This window comes from Platichthys flesus, chromosome 9 (assembly GCF_949316205.1).
Source record: "Platichthys flesus chromosome 9, fPlaFle2.1, whole genome shotgun sequence".
Lineage (NCBI taxonomy): Eukaryota > Metazoa > Chordata > Actinopteri > Pleuronectiformes > Pleuronectidae > Platichthys > Platichthys flesus.
The window spans coordinates 8,206,841-8,223,367 of NC_084953.1; the positions used below are offsets into that span (position 1 = coordinate 8,206,841).

Consider the following 16,527-nt stretch of genomic DNA (forward strand, 5'->3'; position numbering starts at 1 on the left):
ATAAGCTTCGATGTCTGTTCTCTATTAATGAGTGTGGGGCGGCTGTGGCTCAGATCAGTCGCACAGAGATAAGAGCAGCGAGCCAAGTCAACAGCACATGGGGAAAACTAAATTCGAGTGCAGGTGCTGGATATGTCAAAGCAGCAGTCGTGTCATGAGGCAGCAGTGACTGTGCACCACCACTCATTCAGCTACTCTGACTAATACATGAATAGACAGACCACGGTAATCACTACCTGCCCTAATGCTGAAACTATAGGTTTTACATAAGACTTTTCACACTGGGTACATTCATGATGAATGCACGAATGACGCTCTCATTAAAAAATGCCACTGCATGAGTTACTTTTTACGGGTAATATCTGCTGGTTTTACTTGAGTCGGTCAACTTTGAAATTCAGAGATTTCGTAATTTTAGGAAAATAAAGTCCGCATTTTAGGGTGAATATCAGATAATCAACCTGTCACCAGTATTGAAATAAGGAATGAAGCATCTTGTTAAGTTATACTCGAGTAAAGGTTTTACAAAAAACAAAATACTTCATCATGACCTGACATCATTATAAGTATCAGAACTTTAAAAAGATTGTGCAAGAAACTGTCTAAGAATCATCACCCAACTCATCTAAAATGGCTGACATTGTAGACACAGTTGGAAAGTGTGAAGACAAGAAACAAGACAAATGCCTTGAGTCGTCATTTTCCTCAGCCACATACCCAACATGCAGCAGGCTGCCAGCAGCGCCTCACTGTAGCTTTACTGGTCCTCTTCCTCAGCTATAAAATGTATTCAAAAGTTCTGCTAGAACTATTTAAAACTTTAGAACTATAAGAAAAGCAAATATTGGTCAATGATACAACCGCTGACAAGCCAAACGTTACGGTAAATTAAAGTTATTCTGAAGAAGTTTAGTACTTCAGCATGGACAGAGGAAAAGAATAAATAATCTGTCACCCTACACTATGTCTGTGTGTTAGAGAAATGTTGCGCAAGGAAACAAGAGCTGTGAAACTTGTATTTCTTCAGCGGGTGAAGGAAGTGACAACTGACGGAGCAGAGCGAGCGAGGCAGCCGACAGATACTCAATATTGATTCATTACATTCTTTATATGCGACAGAGGCACGAGTGAACAGCAGCAGTTGTCAGACGGAGAATGGCAGCAGTGTAAGCAGGATTAAAACTGGATCTGGTTTGACTGAGACACCTTGTCCTGTCGTGTCCTACGACACAAATATTTACTGGTGGCACCTCTTGACAACCCAGTAGCATGAAGTGACGCGGACAGATTCATGTCAGAACAGCCTGTACATGCACTGTTGGCATGTTTGCACACTGTTATTTAGACTATCCATTACTCAACAGGTCAAAAACAATGTTGCCTCGGACAGTGCCTCCCTCCATGTGTCATACATATCATTTCAAAGACAGAGGTGTCCATCAGAACAAAGCTGCTTGGAGGACTCTTCCCGTGCAGAGGGAAGGAGAAGTGGTCACTTCGTTTCATACCAGTGCTTTTTCACAAACCATCATGATTTCCTACATGTCGGATGGTGCAAATCACATTGGGTCACAGAACGTGTTCGCCGCTTCCCCAAACAATGAGGCACGTTTTGCTAAAGTTTTTTACATGGCTGTGATGTTGATCATGCAACACCCAAAAAAGTTGAATACATGGCATGCAACAATAAAATGAAGAGTCAAATGCTTAGAGGGAGGAAAGTCAGCTGTGGGTGCCTGAGTCTCGTGTGGCCCAAACGTCTGCTGGTTTTTTACTTCCAACAAAACACTGCAGCAGCTGATCTCAACCTTTAACACTTGCGCTCAATAAATTCAAGCAACAGATGAACGCAGCCACCAAATGGTTTATGGTTCTCGCTCTTCGCACCTTACTGGTGACACATGTTGTAACTTCTGCCAAGGAGGGTTTTGTTCTGCCTGTGTTTGTTTGTTTATCTGTTAATTACCAGGATTAAGCATTAACTACTGAACGGATTACCGTACCGAAGGATGCAGAATAAGTCAGGGAAGATCTATTAACTTAAACATTGAGAGACAGGATGCTCTTGACATTTTCATTGATTTGTCAGAGAATAACTCAGGGATCTGAAGGTTAAAGAACCAATTACAGGTGCAGAACTTTATCTTTTAAGCAAAATATTGACTTACACAATGTTCTAGGGTACATTCAGTTCTTTAGGAAGCTGATAGGGTTCTGCGTTAACCCTTTCTGATCGAAACTCTAATCTGCAGATTGGCTGGTGGTTGTCCTTTGGTATCTTGTTCTTACACATTACATTTAACCAGACCATGGACAGAGTGATAAGGCTTTTAATATCTTAAACACAACTCTCTGTGAAACCGAGCACTCTCAAGAGGGAAAGGGCCAAATCCCCTAAAAAGCCCCTGCTGGGTCGCAGTTACACTGCAGCTGCGGTGGGAAAAACCACGTCTGTACATTTTCTTGACGTTTCTTTACATGGACCCCCCGGGACACTGACCAGCTGTTTTTTGGAAGTCCTGCTTTATTCTCAAACTGCTGCATGGCTGATGAATTCTGAGAGGAAGTTGTTTTATGACCAAGGAGTAAACAGGTTTCACAGCATGTGCCCCCCCCCCTTTCCTTCCAGTCTCAAAAATGCTGTTAAAACTAAATTACAGAAACTTACTTCCTTCATCGTTTTTCTCCATTACTGGGTAAAATTCTAAATGTATGTATAGCTGCTGTAAAGGTCAGGAAGGATTTAGCAAACTAACTAATGATTTTCTTCTACATTCAGAGCTTTATGAAGGTTTTCTGAATGTAGGCCATCTCCGGATCAGTATGACTTCTGCATCTTGAGTTTGCAGTTGACCAAGCAACAAATGTAAATCTTTGCGCGGTGGCTGACGTATGCTGATTTTCTGTCAATGGTCTGTTTCAGAGACCATTTTTCATGCAAAACCAAAACGTAGCTACGTCAAAGCAGAGCTCTAAATTAAATGTGGCCCTTATCTGCCTGCCGTTAACTGCTCCACCTCAACACTGCCTGTTCATCAGCTTGCTGTCTTCATTTATTGTCTTTTCTTCAACCCCTCACATTCTTATTTCACTCCCGATCACTTGTCGCAAACTCTAGACTCTTGCATTTATAAAAACGAACTCGAAGTGTACACTGTGAACTCAGGGTGAATGAGTAATTGTCACAAGCTAATTTTGCACAACATAACAGACAATCCCTTAAACTGCACAGCTAAAGTAAAGACACTTAGGGCCGATTTAACACCATAATTGGCTAAAAGAAGGCCGGCCTGCTGGTGAAGGTGACTGTCTCCCACGTGGGGGTCAGAGAGGAGCGGCTGGGCAAGAAACTTTGACAGTTGGCCGAATGAGGGATCAAGTAGAAAAGATGAGAGCTAATGGGTTAATCCTCTTTTCTTTTTTTTTAAACCCACATTTGTGAGGTGGGAGACTACAAGGTCTGAGCAAACATGCCGGAGTAATAAGAACAAGAGCGAAGGGTCTAATTCCAACTAGATAAAGGGACCTGCCCCACATACATGAACATATATACATACATACTGATAATATACTCTTGTGAAAGCATCAAAGCTTTGTTACACCACTAATATATGGGATTCCATTTTCTTCATTCAGAGAACTACTGGTGTAATTCACACAAGGCTTTCCGACAAATGTGTAAAGGAAATAGTTTTGATAATCCATTAAAATTTCACCAGGGTTTTTCCTCAGCAGGTGGTTTTATTCTCATGTACCAACATCAGCACAGATACACATCTGGCGTCTTAATTCAAAGTCTGTATTCCCTCTCCTGCATTGAAAATACAAACCAACTCTTGCCTGATAAAGCCGAGTGGTTTCGAGATGAACTGGGCGAGGTCTTGTGAGACTTGAAACCGGGTATTAAAATTAAAAAGGCCTGTCTGTTCTGCATGACTTGAAATTCACAGAGAACTAGATTCTTAAAGTGGTAAGCCACAAGATTTATGTTTTTCTCTTTGTTAGTGCTCACTCGCCTTAAGACCTCATATAAATCATAGTGGGTGGCACTGTGATGTCACCCTTGGTTTTCTGACAATGCAGTTTGGCGTCTCTGTGCTGAGTTATCTTTATCACATCACCATGATGCTCATGCTATACTTGTTTTAAATAAAAGACTGGGTGAGACCAACGTGTCTACTGGAGTTTTCTATGTATACCAGCTTGAGTATGCAGTTTACGGTTGACAGAAGCCTGTTGTTGGGCTTTATCGTATCATTACAGAGTCTGGTCATGTACCATGTATCAAAGGGCTTTTATAGGAAAACTTTTGACGCTGCCATCTATACCAGCATTCCAGGACACATACTATACTGCAGCAGAACAACAAAGTTTGTATCTTTCTTTATATTTATCTTTCACAATTTGTTATAGTTCACTGCAAATTGACCGGAAAATATTGTTGTTTTCACTGTTGGCGTGTAGACATGGAGTTTATGGCTGTGTACGTCACTTTCAGCTTTTTACATGAGGTGACCTTGTATATTGTACAATGTGTGTATAGCCAAAATACTTCAGCTTTTTTAACCCCACAAATTGCCGTTTAGTCTTTCATAATATTTAGGAATAGGGGCATTTAATGGGCACAACTAAGACCCTGCGAGAATTGGACTGGGCTCTTGACAATTTGTCTTTACGTTTTCAGTTTTTGAGAGATCCCCCTGTTAAAAAAACGTGTGTACACATACCCTGTTATTTGAATAGCACAAATCAAACTTTGTTTAACGATTATTTAGTCTTTGTTTGTACTTTACACGCTAGATATCACGTGAATACATAAAATATGCGTAAGACCCCTTGGAGAAAACACACAAACACACCCCTCCTAATTCAAACTGTCAGTCCCTTTCTGTTTACATGTGTTTACCTTTGATTGTAAATGGCAGCAGGACATACATTTACATAAACAAGCAAACTGCTCAGCTTTCAAGGTATGAGATAAGAAACAGGCAGACGCTTCAGTCAATTTTTTTTGGCTTCATTAAAAAGCTTGGAGGTTACATCTAACATCAGGAAGGTGAGCTTCTAAATCTAAGAATAAATAAATAGGAGAATAAATAGTATGTGAGGGGAAAAAACCTGCCTATAAATAGAACACAGAGCTGTGTTGTGCACCTGGTCACTGTTCTGGACAGTGAATACATAATAGATGAAATCAACTATCATAATCATCATGTCGTAACATTTTAATTGAGTAATGAAGTTAATTAAAAACATAATTTCATATTAAAAAATTCAATTTCATTTTACCTAATGTCATGATAAAGAACATGTCCTTGTTAAAAGCTTTGTTTGTTTACATCTCATCATGTGGACACAGGTTGTCATTGAGTATAGAATTGTGAATAGAGAAAGGAAACAGTGACCATTCATGATGCTTTCTCCATAAAAAGGGAGAGAGAAAAAAAGGGATAAAACAAAAATTCAGTGGTGCTGGTCTTGATTAAGAGTCCCTCTCTCACATTCCTTGCACTATTACCTCGCAAGGCAATAACACAGGCTCCATTGAGCCCCACTGCACCAACAACAAGATCATTGAGGAAGTGTCGCACAGGCTGGTCACGCACTTTCCACTGACCTCTTCCAGTGAGCCGTAGAAATGCAGCGAACCAAATCTGATTAGCCCCAGCTATGCCATAAATTAAGTGGGTATATAGCAAAAATAATCCAGTGATCCACTTCACAGCAGTGAAACCTGTGGTTATCAATCAAACCACAGGATTCACCCGCAAGGACAGAGAGACTGATACATGGACGATCTGATGTTTGGTATCAAATATCTGGATTTATGAGTTAATTTAATTCTGAAAATAATCAAATGAAAGCAAGCAAAATACTTTTGCTAGTAGATGTGCATCTTGCACTTATTTATTTGTTCAAGGCTCTTACTTGAAGTGTTTTAAACAAAGTGTAATATTAAACAAAGCTCAATCTTACTTTTCATTTGTCATTTCCACTACTGTTTTTTTCTATTCCTATATTCTAATGTGGTTTTTAGACTTATCTTATTTGTATTGTTGAATATTTGGTACTGGTCCTGTTACTCCTGATTACATATATTTTTATACTTTATACTAACTTGTTTTTGTAACTTTGGAGCCAGATCTGGCACAAAAATCCCCAAATGCCCTTTGGGATTAATAAAGTTCAATCTAAAATTTTCCTATTCCCTAAATCTACAGCATCAGTAGCAAGCAACACCAAAAAGAGCTGAATATATTTATGTTAAGTATTGATATATCGGAGATTGAGACAGCGCTGCTGGCCCATGATGATCGATGCCTCTGGGGATTTTCCACTCTGAAAACAGGGCGACGGGGAATGAAACAGATATGACACTTAATCATTCTTGATGTCTTGAGTGAAAAGCGTCCTCTACAAATTCTTATGTGGGTTTAATATAATCAAAACATATAGATATATGATACTCAAACACATTTAAACTCTGCTATATGGGTGTCTTATCGCTGGGACAGTCATCAGACGAATAGTTCAAATAAAAGAAGAAAAAGAAGTCTCTGCTGATTCTGCTGAAATGTTTGCACTCCTTCATGTCCACCAGCTCACTGGTGGATATTGACCTCGCCATGTAACAGCCCTGCATGTGGATTCACGTGGAGACTGTAGTATTATGACAGCAAACATAACTGATGACAGCTCTTGTTGAGAAACAGCTAAACAAAGCCACTACCCAAATTAAACAACGACCCTTGATGTCAGGTTTCCTAATAATTTTTGACTGGCATGTATTTGTTCCTTTTGTGGAGCTCAAGACAAAGTTCAATCAAACCAAATAGACACATTTGTGACTTGTGTTGCTCCACAATGACGAAGTCGTTCGTGGCTTTTGGACTGGAATGCATTGCAACACTTATCAAGTACATAACTTGAACATGTACATTTCTATTCATTCCTTTATTACTCAATGCCATAGTTTCATATTAATGTAATAGTCAGTTTTTTTTACCAGAAAACCAACTATTTCTAAAGGAGAAAGACATTTCTTAAAATGCACTTGTAACTTAATTAACTCTATAACTCCCCAAACTTGAACATTTTGCAGTCACTATTTTCATTTTAATGTGACATCCAGAAAAAGCCTACTGAGTCAAATACCCGTGTTTAACACAACTATGCCATAAACAGTGAGGATTCAAGGGGCTGCGTCATGTCGCTGCTTGCAGAGCTCAATGAATTTGCTATTGTAACTCTAGAACGATGGTGTGATGACAGTTCCTCTAGTGCAGGAGGTAGTTGGGGGTGATGGGAAGGGGAGGGGTTGAATTTTCATTGAATGGCACGAACGTCCCAAACTGGATTAACTTGTTGGGTTTATATTTTAAATGTGTGGTCATGTCATTGCATTGTGATCTAACACAATCATGTCCTTTGTCTGCAGAGAGGCGACAGACGAGTGAAATCTTACATAAAGCGCTCTGTGAATTGTACGCGGAGACATCCAGAACAGAAAATTGCCACTGTGCTTAATCTGTGGTTGTTGGTTCAGGTGCAGTTGCCCGGCCTAATAAAACCATAAAGGCTGCGCTGCCTGCTCATTAACTATATGTATATCTTTTAGCATGAATCTGATTAGATGAGCTCTTGATTGCTTGGGAAGACTGCCAAAAAAGACCGGACGCAAATATGAAAGACAAATGCTTTAGGTTTCACGGACATGTAAGCATGTTGCAGCTGTGTGCTGGTATCCAGGCAGAAAAGCTCTAGGATAGATCACGGTGGCTGGCACAGCGTCAGCTGCTGATTGAATACACAGAGCCTAACAGCCTTGTTGAGAAACTGTAGGGCATCCCAAAACCTAAGACCCTTCTTTACTCCACTCTCTGCCTGCGTCACCGTCAGCCCTGCTGGGATTCCCCCATGGCTCCGGCCCAAGCAGTGAAGTAACTTGTGAGGGTTTTTTTCTGCATTTTTTGGCAGGATAACAAAGTTAAAGCCCCACGTGCTGCACAGGCCCTCCAGAAATGTAGTTTTTGGCACAGGAACAGCTGAAAGCCAGCCAAGCCGCTTCCCACTTCTGTAATGGCATGAAAACGTGTGGTGTGAGAACGACAGTGGCATTCAGTGATACAGTTCATGCTGATATTCACAGTTGGGTTATTACTGAAGCATTTGGATGACTCAATGTAGGCCCTCAGCACACGCCCTTAAGCTGTGTTTAATGTATAGACAGCATAACAGCAGCCTTTATATACCTGTCAAGGATTAAAGGGTGAGAATCTGAAAAAAAAAAACCTGACTCGTTTGTCTTGTCTGTGCATGCTTATCTGTCTTAATCTACAGCCACTAACCAGTTCAGTGGCTGACTGGGAGTGACTGGAGTTCACGCTGACAAGCATTACATTAGGGCAAACCGAACACACACTTTGCATGCATCTACTGCTTCCAAATTTTCTTCAAATACCTTTGGGCTGAGATCACATCTTCTTGATGACAGAAAGCTTGTAAACGTGTGAATGATAACAAGGCCGGCCTCACATCTTGATATGTACATTTAACCGACTCAAACACGCTAACCAGTGAACTCCCAAAACATCGCTAACCACTTGGAAAACAAACTAAATTCTCTCTCTAATACACTGGACTTTATATGAAGCTGAGTTAGTTGCAATACAGATCACAACAGACACTTGATTAGAGACATGGTCACAGGCACCAGTTTTCATGTCAAGTCAAGTATTGACCAATGTTTACAGAACTAGACCTACATGATTTTATGACATCAATAATAGGTTGTAATAGGCAGAAACCTTCACAGTCATATCAGTGTTTGTTTGGTTCCCAAACACTGCGGCGGGGGTTCAATCCTCAGTCTTTGCTATCTGCATGCCCAGGTCTCGTGGGCAAGATACTGAATGGGCAAGAAACGAAATCCCTAAATGGATAAAAGCAACCACTAAATGTAATGTAATATTGACTCTCTGAAATGTTTCCAAGCATTACTGAGGCTTGTAATAAGATGCTATCTATAGACAGATGTTCATGTCCATCAGCTTTAACAGACTAATATATATAGAAACCTGCTTTGCATAACAACTGTAGCTTGATAACCAACTTCCAATTGAAGTCAGAATATCAGTTTCATAACGGCAGGTAAAGATTTACCCCTATATCATCATGCTGCGTTGATGGGAAGTAGCAACACAAGTGCCAGTTATCCAAAGCAAGAAAAACAGGCATTATTATCATCATATGGAGGCCTTTAAAGACCTGAGCGTCATCACTGGCCCTACGTTTCTAATCAACAATGGGCTAGTAACATTGTAAACACGCACACACACACGCTACAGCCGTACTTTACTCCATTGGAAACACTGCGCTGATGCAGTTAGCTGGAGTTGGTCAAAGGAAACCATATGCCAGATTGGTCCAATCAGATTAGTGTGGCAATTTCTAGGCAAGCCTCTAATGTGATTGGAGGCTGGTGGGGTGCAAGTTGTAACAAGGCCTTTGGACTATCGCTGAAGATTTTCAGTGCTGAATAATCACACCGGGACACCACAGGTGGCACGTTCTCATAAATGCCACACCTCCTTTCCCATAGTCAACCACAACTTCAGAGAGTCGGTTTGTGTAGAAGAGCAACGTGCCAAGTCAAAAATATTATCAAACTCGACTATCAGCTGAGAGGTTCCTCACTGAAATGGCTGGTTTAGGAAACCCAGTGCAGTGAATCCTGACCAGTTTGCCACCAATGGCTGGTGGTAAATCCTCTCACAGAGTGAAAGCCTATTCTTACATTCCTTTGCCATAAAAATCTATATGTGAACGTCCAAGTGAAAAGACGGCCGTTTATCCTGTCATACGTGTTTCTTCTTCACGTTTTCAAAATCACATTTCCACATCAATTGGTGATGTTACAGCAAACCACAGATGTCTGTCTGAGACCTCATGTTAAATACATTTCTTCATGCCAAGGACATTTCACAACGGTGTTACTGTCAGTTCATTTCCACAGTAGATTGAAACATACGGGCCAAGGTTGTGTCTTTTCAATTTCACCATTTTCTCACATGATCAAATATTCTGACACTTTCACAAATATTTTCAGGATAGTGTGGGAAAACCCCCCTGAAACCAAAATTTACATGACACCGAGACATCTAAGATCTCCACTGAAACCAGGCAGTTTAAACATGTGATTTCCAGAACAACACTGTATATGTTTAAGGTCATTATGACAAAGCACTATATACATGGCTTCAAAATACAACCGGCTTCCTGTGCCTGTTCTCCCCCACCCCCGAATACTTTGTGAGAAACTACATCCACCACAGATCAAAATGAATCAAAATGTCAGTTTTGGTTGTGGCTGTAAATTTTGGTCAGCTTGCTCCAACCAACCAGGCTCCTGAAACATCCAATACAAAGACCTTTTGAACTCTTTTATATTTCAAACCACTATGGATAGAAAACCGTTCTGTCTGTCTTCGGTGTCTGCTGACGTCGTTGAGACGAACATGCAGCCGGAGGATTTTCCCACCAGGCCTCTGTAGTACTGAAGGCATCTCATTGTGTACACGTCGGACTTGTGGAAGCTTTGACTTGACTTGTCCTGATCTCAGCCGCTGACAGACTCTTTTATCCACCTACTCCACCTTTGTTTTTCACTCCCACAAAACAATTCAAGGGTTTTTTACGTGACAGAGTGGGATCATTAGAGGGCCCCAAAGTAACTCGTCTGGGGTCTCTTGAAAGGAGCTATATAAATTTAAGTTCTCATTACGCTTTATCTTAGAACCCCATCTGCCAAAACCAATAAGCCCAAACTGTGGCATTATTTTCACTCTGCTACTCGTGTTTAAGGTGAATATGGCTGCTGCTATTAGCACTACTGGTTAGTCTGCAGATTAGTCTTGGTTAATCATTTAGACTACAATACGTCGTAAAACAGAAAGATAAATATCGGAGACAGTTTCTCGGAGTTTCTTCAAATGTCTTGTTTTGACCAGCGATCTAAAACCTGTCAACGTTCTCAGGACTATGACAACGAGCAAGAATAGGAACATGGACATTTGTTTGTTTGTTTACGTTTTAAGCATTTTTTGCTTAATCATTCCGACCCTGAATGTGGGGAATCATACTGATAGACCACCTTAAATCGAGCTGCAGTCATTAGACCGAGGCCCGGCATGACATTTTGACAGAGCAGTTGTAGATGCTGTCACGTGCGCTCACTTTATATCCAACTTGTCAATGGGATGTGCTGACGTCATGCAACCAAACTGTAAATTCCAGAATGTTTTATTCATATTGTACAGGAGGGGCCATTTAAAAAAAAAAAACAGTTTAACTAAGTTTAGCAGGCTGTTTTAACTGTACCTTTCTCACAGCTGGCTTCTTCTTCTTCTTCTTGTTCTACTCTCAGTTTAAGTGAAGAAGCTAGCTAACTCCTGCTAGCACATTTGGAAAGTTGGCAATTAAAAGTAAGCAGCTTGTTCGCTTTTTTGTTTTCTTTTTTAGTAGTTTGTCGCTTTTTCCACAGCTTACAGCAAAACAACGTCACGTCATGTTCTGTTTCTTTTCCCTTGTGTCGCTGCTAAATTTGATTAAACCAACAAAAAACCCACTAAACAGCAGGCACAGGAATTAAATCACAGGCTCCCCCCGTTCGATTCCGCTGCAGGAAGTAGTGCCTTGACACTCCGCGGACGTTGTCGGGTGACATGTAACCATCCGCTGCCTCAGCTATGGCCAACTGATCAGCCGATGCGATAACGTATCGATTAAAAAAAAAAACGCTGCGTCGTGGAGGCATGAATTTCCTCATGCGTCCTGGACACATGAGGAAATTCTTCACGCGCGCGTACACATGTAAACAACACAACATAAAAACGTCAATGTTAAAAAACTTACCACGTTGGCTTCCGTCGGCTTTTTTACGCTCTTTGGAACCGGAAGACACGTTCCCCGTCTTCTGCCCCCTCCAGTGCCCGGGGTCCGGGCTGCGCCTCCGGTCACACGCCGAGGAAAACACGGCGAGATGAGGAGGAAGAGGAGCAGCAGAGGCGGCGGAGGCTCGTGTGTTTATCAGCTCGGATTAAAGCGGGTTTCATGTGACTGCGTGATATCCACGCACTCGGCGTTTGCGTGTGATTGTGTTTTCACAGTTTGAGAGCCCGCACCGCTCCGACTGAGGGGGGGTGGAGGTGGGGGGGGGGGGCAGAGGCGTGGACAGCTCACTCACATCATTGGTTGACAAACAGCGATCAGATGCAAATTCCTAACCTCTGAATCAGCAGGGGCCGCCCCCCCCCCAGACCCCACCACCACCTCCTCCTCCTCCTCCTCCTCCACCACATGCAAGAGGAGCAGTAGCAGCCAATGGGGGCAGAGTATAGGCCTTATTTGCATCGTTTATTTGGATTTAATTCACTTAAAAAACAAGGCTGGTGGCTGGTTTCTCTACCAAACTGTAAAAGGGACCTGGGGTCGAGTATAGTCAATGTTTTTCATAGTGCAGTGAATGTCTTTAACGTGCCAGTCTATGGTACAGAGTGAATATAGAACAAATGGTGTTTATCCTACCTGGTTTATCTGCAATACATATTTCATTGTCAATGTAGCCTGTCCTTAACATGCAGTCTAGTCAAAGTCAACTTTATCGTCAATTCTGCATAGTACATAGTACAAGATAATATGTAGTCAAAAGGCACACGGTGGATAGGATGAGAGTGGATTGAGAGTGGAAAAATACTTCATTGAAAGTAATGTAATGTACATCCACAGGTTAAGATAGCATCAGTTGTAGTAAAATGTGTCAATGGTGCCCAGTGGAGATAGAAAACTTTGTGTTCCTTCTTCCTGGAGATTCTGAAATAAAGAATTTGTAGTAAATGTTTTACATAAAATATCAGCTATTTCAGAGGTCTGCTAAGCATTGAACAGAGCAATCGTCAGACCAAAGTTCACAACTTTTCAAAATAATTGGTCTGTAATTCCAATCAGTACAAAGGTTTACAGCAATGAAATGAACATTGTTCTTTTACTTTGAAGATAACTATTCTGAAAGAAACTTAGGAGGATTGCAGAAGCCGGCTCTTCAGTTTCACTCTCTCAACCAGCTGCCTTCACATCCAGAGTTTCATGGGAATATTGTTCCAAAGAATTTATTAGTCCCTCTATCCATCTAATGATTTCTGGAGTCGAACTATACTGTGGTGTAGAGAGTAATTTAGTGTTCACATATTTATTAAGGGGTTAATAAAGAAACATATGTAGATAGTTAGAGCTGAAACTATCTTGTTGATTAATCATTTATGATAATCAAGCAAATTAGTGTTTACTAAAACAAAACAAGTTCCTACAGGGTATTTCTACACTTTTGGGACAATACGGAGCATTAAGAAACAAAATATGCTGATCTATAAAGATTTCTTTTTAAATATTGTTCTGTTGTCTGTTGACCAGACTAGGACCTTAAGGGGCCACTGACATATTTTAGAAGGTCGGGGCATCTTTATGAATCTTCCTCAAAACCAGGACACATTGAAGTTTCAGTTGGTAAACTCCTGAAAAAAGAAAACAAGGAAATTCATAAGGTTTGCATTATAAAGAACATATATATCACTGTACAGCAGTGGGGGAGTTTGGTGAATTAATAGTGTTTAGTCTGAAAACTGCATAAAATAAACTGAAAAAGAACTCATCTTATTTGATTTCAAACAAATATTACTGACTCATAATATTATGTATAATTTAGTTATGTCAAAATAATGACTTAAGTGACCTTTATCTCTATAAGCTTCAGAGCACTCCTGAAGATTTGAAGGTGGTTTATTTTAGGGGAAACTCACTAAAACTGACTTAGACCAACTTTTTACTCAGAGTTAACAAGATCCCCTGAAAACTAAAAGAAGAAGTAAGAGAGAAGTACATTTTTTATTAATAAAACAAGATCAGCTCAAGGATGTAAAAGTGTCAGTGCTGTTTTAATTTGACACAGAATGACAGAAAGACAGATCAGTGTTTAACATCTTTATGAAGCCCTCTGCTCTTGCTGTTCTATCAAAGTTTACTCATTCAGAAAACATGTACCATGATCAGTCATTAAAGGCTTGATTGGTACCAAGGCCACTAGACACTCAGAGCCCCCCCCCCCCCCCCCCCCCACACACACACAAAAAAACCCTCCAGATATGTCCCAATTTTTTCTAACATATCCCTTCACTTGCAGAGGGATCCTGGATCAAAATCTGGTTTAGAGTTTGTTGCAAATTGTGTTTCCTTGAATTGTTCCATTGTCTCTGTGTGACGAGATTCTCCCACAATAAATCATTGGGCAAGTTTGAATTAAATCATAGGAGTAGTGTTATGCTACAGGACCGTTTTAATTATAAATTCATCTCAAAATAATTTCCCTTATAGTCAACTGTGCAAATCTACAGAATGTAAAAAAATTATTTCGTTGACCAACTGTCAAAAATTCTAAATAGAAAATAGAAAAGTGGCAAATAATAACACCAGAGGGAGAAAAATGGTTCCATAGATTTTCGGGTCAATTTGTTTATTTCTTTTTACAATGGTTTTACAATCAATCACTGACTTGCTGCAATATAATTTTCTGTCAATCAACTAATTGATTATTCATCTCATCATTTCAGATCTTAAGTGCTTCTTGGTCTCTGGGTGCCAGGAATATAAAGAAACCATCATATAGTGTGAGAATCAGTAGATAAACAACAAGGAAGTATGGTTCTACACAAACAAAAAACGACATAATTATCAAGGTAAATAAAGGACTAGTGCATTCACAAATAGACCAAACCCTGCGGTAAAAACTGTGCATTTTAAGAGAAAAAAATGCAAAGTTCAGCCACAGTTACATAAACTTCTCTCTGCCCTCATTCCATAATTGACACCCTCCAACCGTCACCTGCCACGTTACATGTTCCTCAAATACAAAGAGTGCTGAGTGGCTACAGCTGTTTACTAAAATAAAGAGCTGGAAGATATTTAAAAGAGTAAACGATCCCCCCCTCTGCCTCATCATGTGTAACAGGATCTCAGAGAGAAGCGCGTTCATGGCCCTGACGCAGTGACAGATGAGAATAAATTCAAACGGGTCTCTGTGGGGAAGGAAAACTATAATTTCACACGTGATACCAAAATAATTAAAGAGGCCGATGTGCTTGAGCTGGAGCGAGTCTCCTGCTGCAGGGTGTGGTCCCACACAGGACATGATGCATCAAAAAACAAGACAAGAACTGTCTACGATAGAAGGACAACGTGCAAAACAGATACGTTTCAACTTGAGAAATAATCCTACAGACTTTTTCAGATTATTATATATATACTAATACATATAACCTGACATTCAGTCAAAACATTTAAAAACTGACCATAACAAGAGTCTCCAATAGCATATCAATGTTATTTAAAATGTCTGCATATTTAACACCAGCATATTATATTTATGAGTTTTACTGTCTGTCCATATTTATACATTCATTCATTTATATTGCATATGTACCATATGTTTGATAACATGTGTATTTTTGCGTTATCAGACATGTCTCTGGTGCATGACGTCATGATCATTTTGAATAAATGCAGGTGAATGTTTCAATATATATTTTAATAAGGAGCCAAATTGCAATCAGCAGCCTTTGTCAGACGCTACGAGTTCTCTGCCGTTGTGAGATTGATGTGAACTATAGATTATCTTATTACTGCCACTTCTCCTTTTTCTATGCGGTTTCAGTTTGTTTTATAATAACATCAATTTGTAGGGTTCTCCTCCACGTTTAAAAAAAATGATAATTCGGCCACTATTGACTTCTGATGACTGATTGACTATCAATCCAACAGCAGATTCTCATTCTTCTTAAACGCCTGAAGAAATGCATCAAACAGTTGCATCAAACCTGAATAACAGGGTTTTTACATTATCCTATCTCTACCAACTGAAATAATCCATCTTTTAAAGCTGCCTCTTTAAAAACGGATAAAACAAACTACACTTACAAATAGTTGATACACGTTTTTATAATATTATCATATTGGCTCTGAGATAAATTCTGAACCTTGTGGGAACTCTTGACCTGTATTTCAAGGCACAGGTCCGCCATCTACTGTTAAGAGGTGGCACAAACCTTGTTTGAAACAACAGGACATGTTTTTAATGTAAACATATTTGTGACTTTGGGAATTACATCTTTGGTAGGAACCAGTGGATGTGAGGCTGAGCCTTAATGGGGATTTTATCCTTTATACTGGATTTTGTAATATTTTGAAAAATACATTATCTTTTCATTCTTATACTTTAAAGGGGTTTCTAGCCTTTACACTTCACATGAAGGTGACCAACAGGAAAATACATTGTACTTTTATATAATATGTGTGCACTTCAATGCAGGACTTGTATGACTGTAAGTCAAGAAGTAGATCTGTGAACTTCTTCCTGGTATTTATTCATATGTATGAAGTTATATATATGAATGTATATGAAGTAAAACGTACACAGTGAAA

The 16,527-nt window shown here is 40.0% G+C and overlaps 1 protein-coding gene across 1 annotated transcript in view; it reads right to left on the bottom strand.

Annotated features, from left to right (window-relative positions):
- The window catches only part of arid3a (AT-rich interactive domain 3A), a 42,773-nt gene extending 30,630 nt beyond the window's left edge, over positions 1-12,143 (bottom strand). The window contains exon 1 of the mRNA XM_062395538.1: positions 11,914-12,143. The gene's annotated coding sequence lies outside the window, so the exon portion shown is untranslated. The remainder of the gene's footprint in view (positions 1-11,913) is intronic.
- Between the last annotated feature and the right edge of the window lie 4,384 nt (positions 12,144-16,527).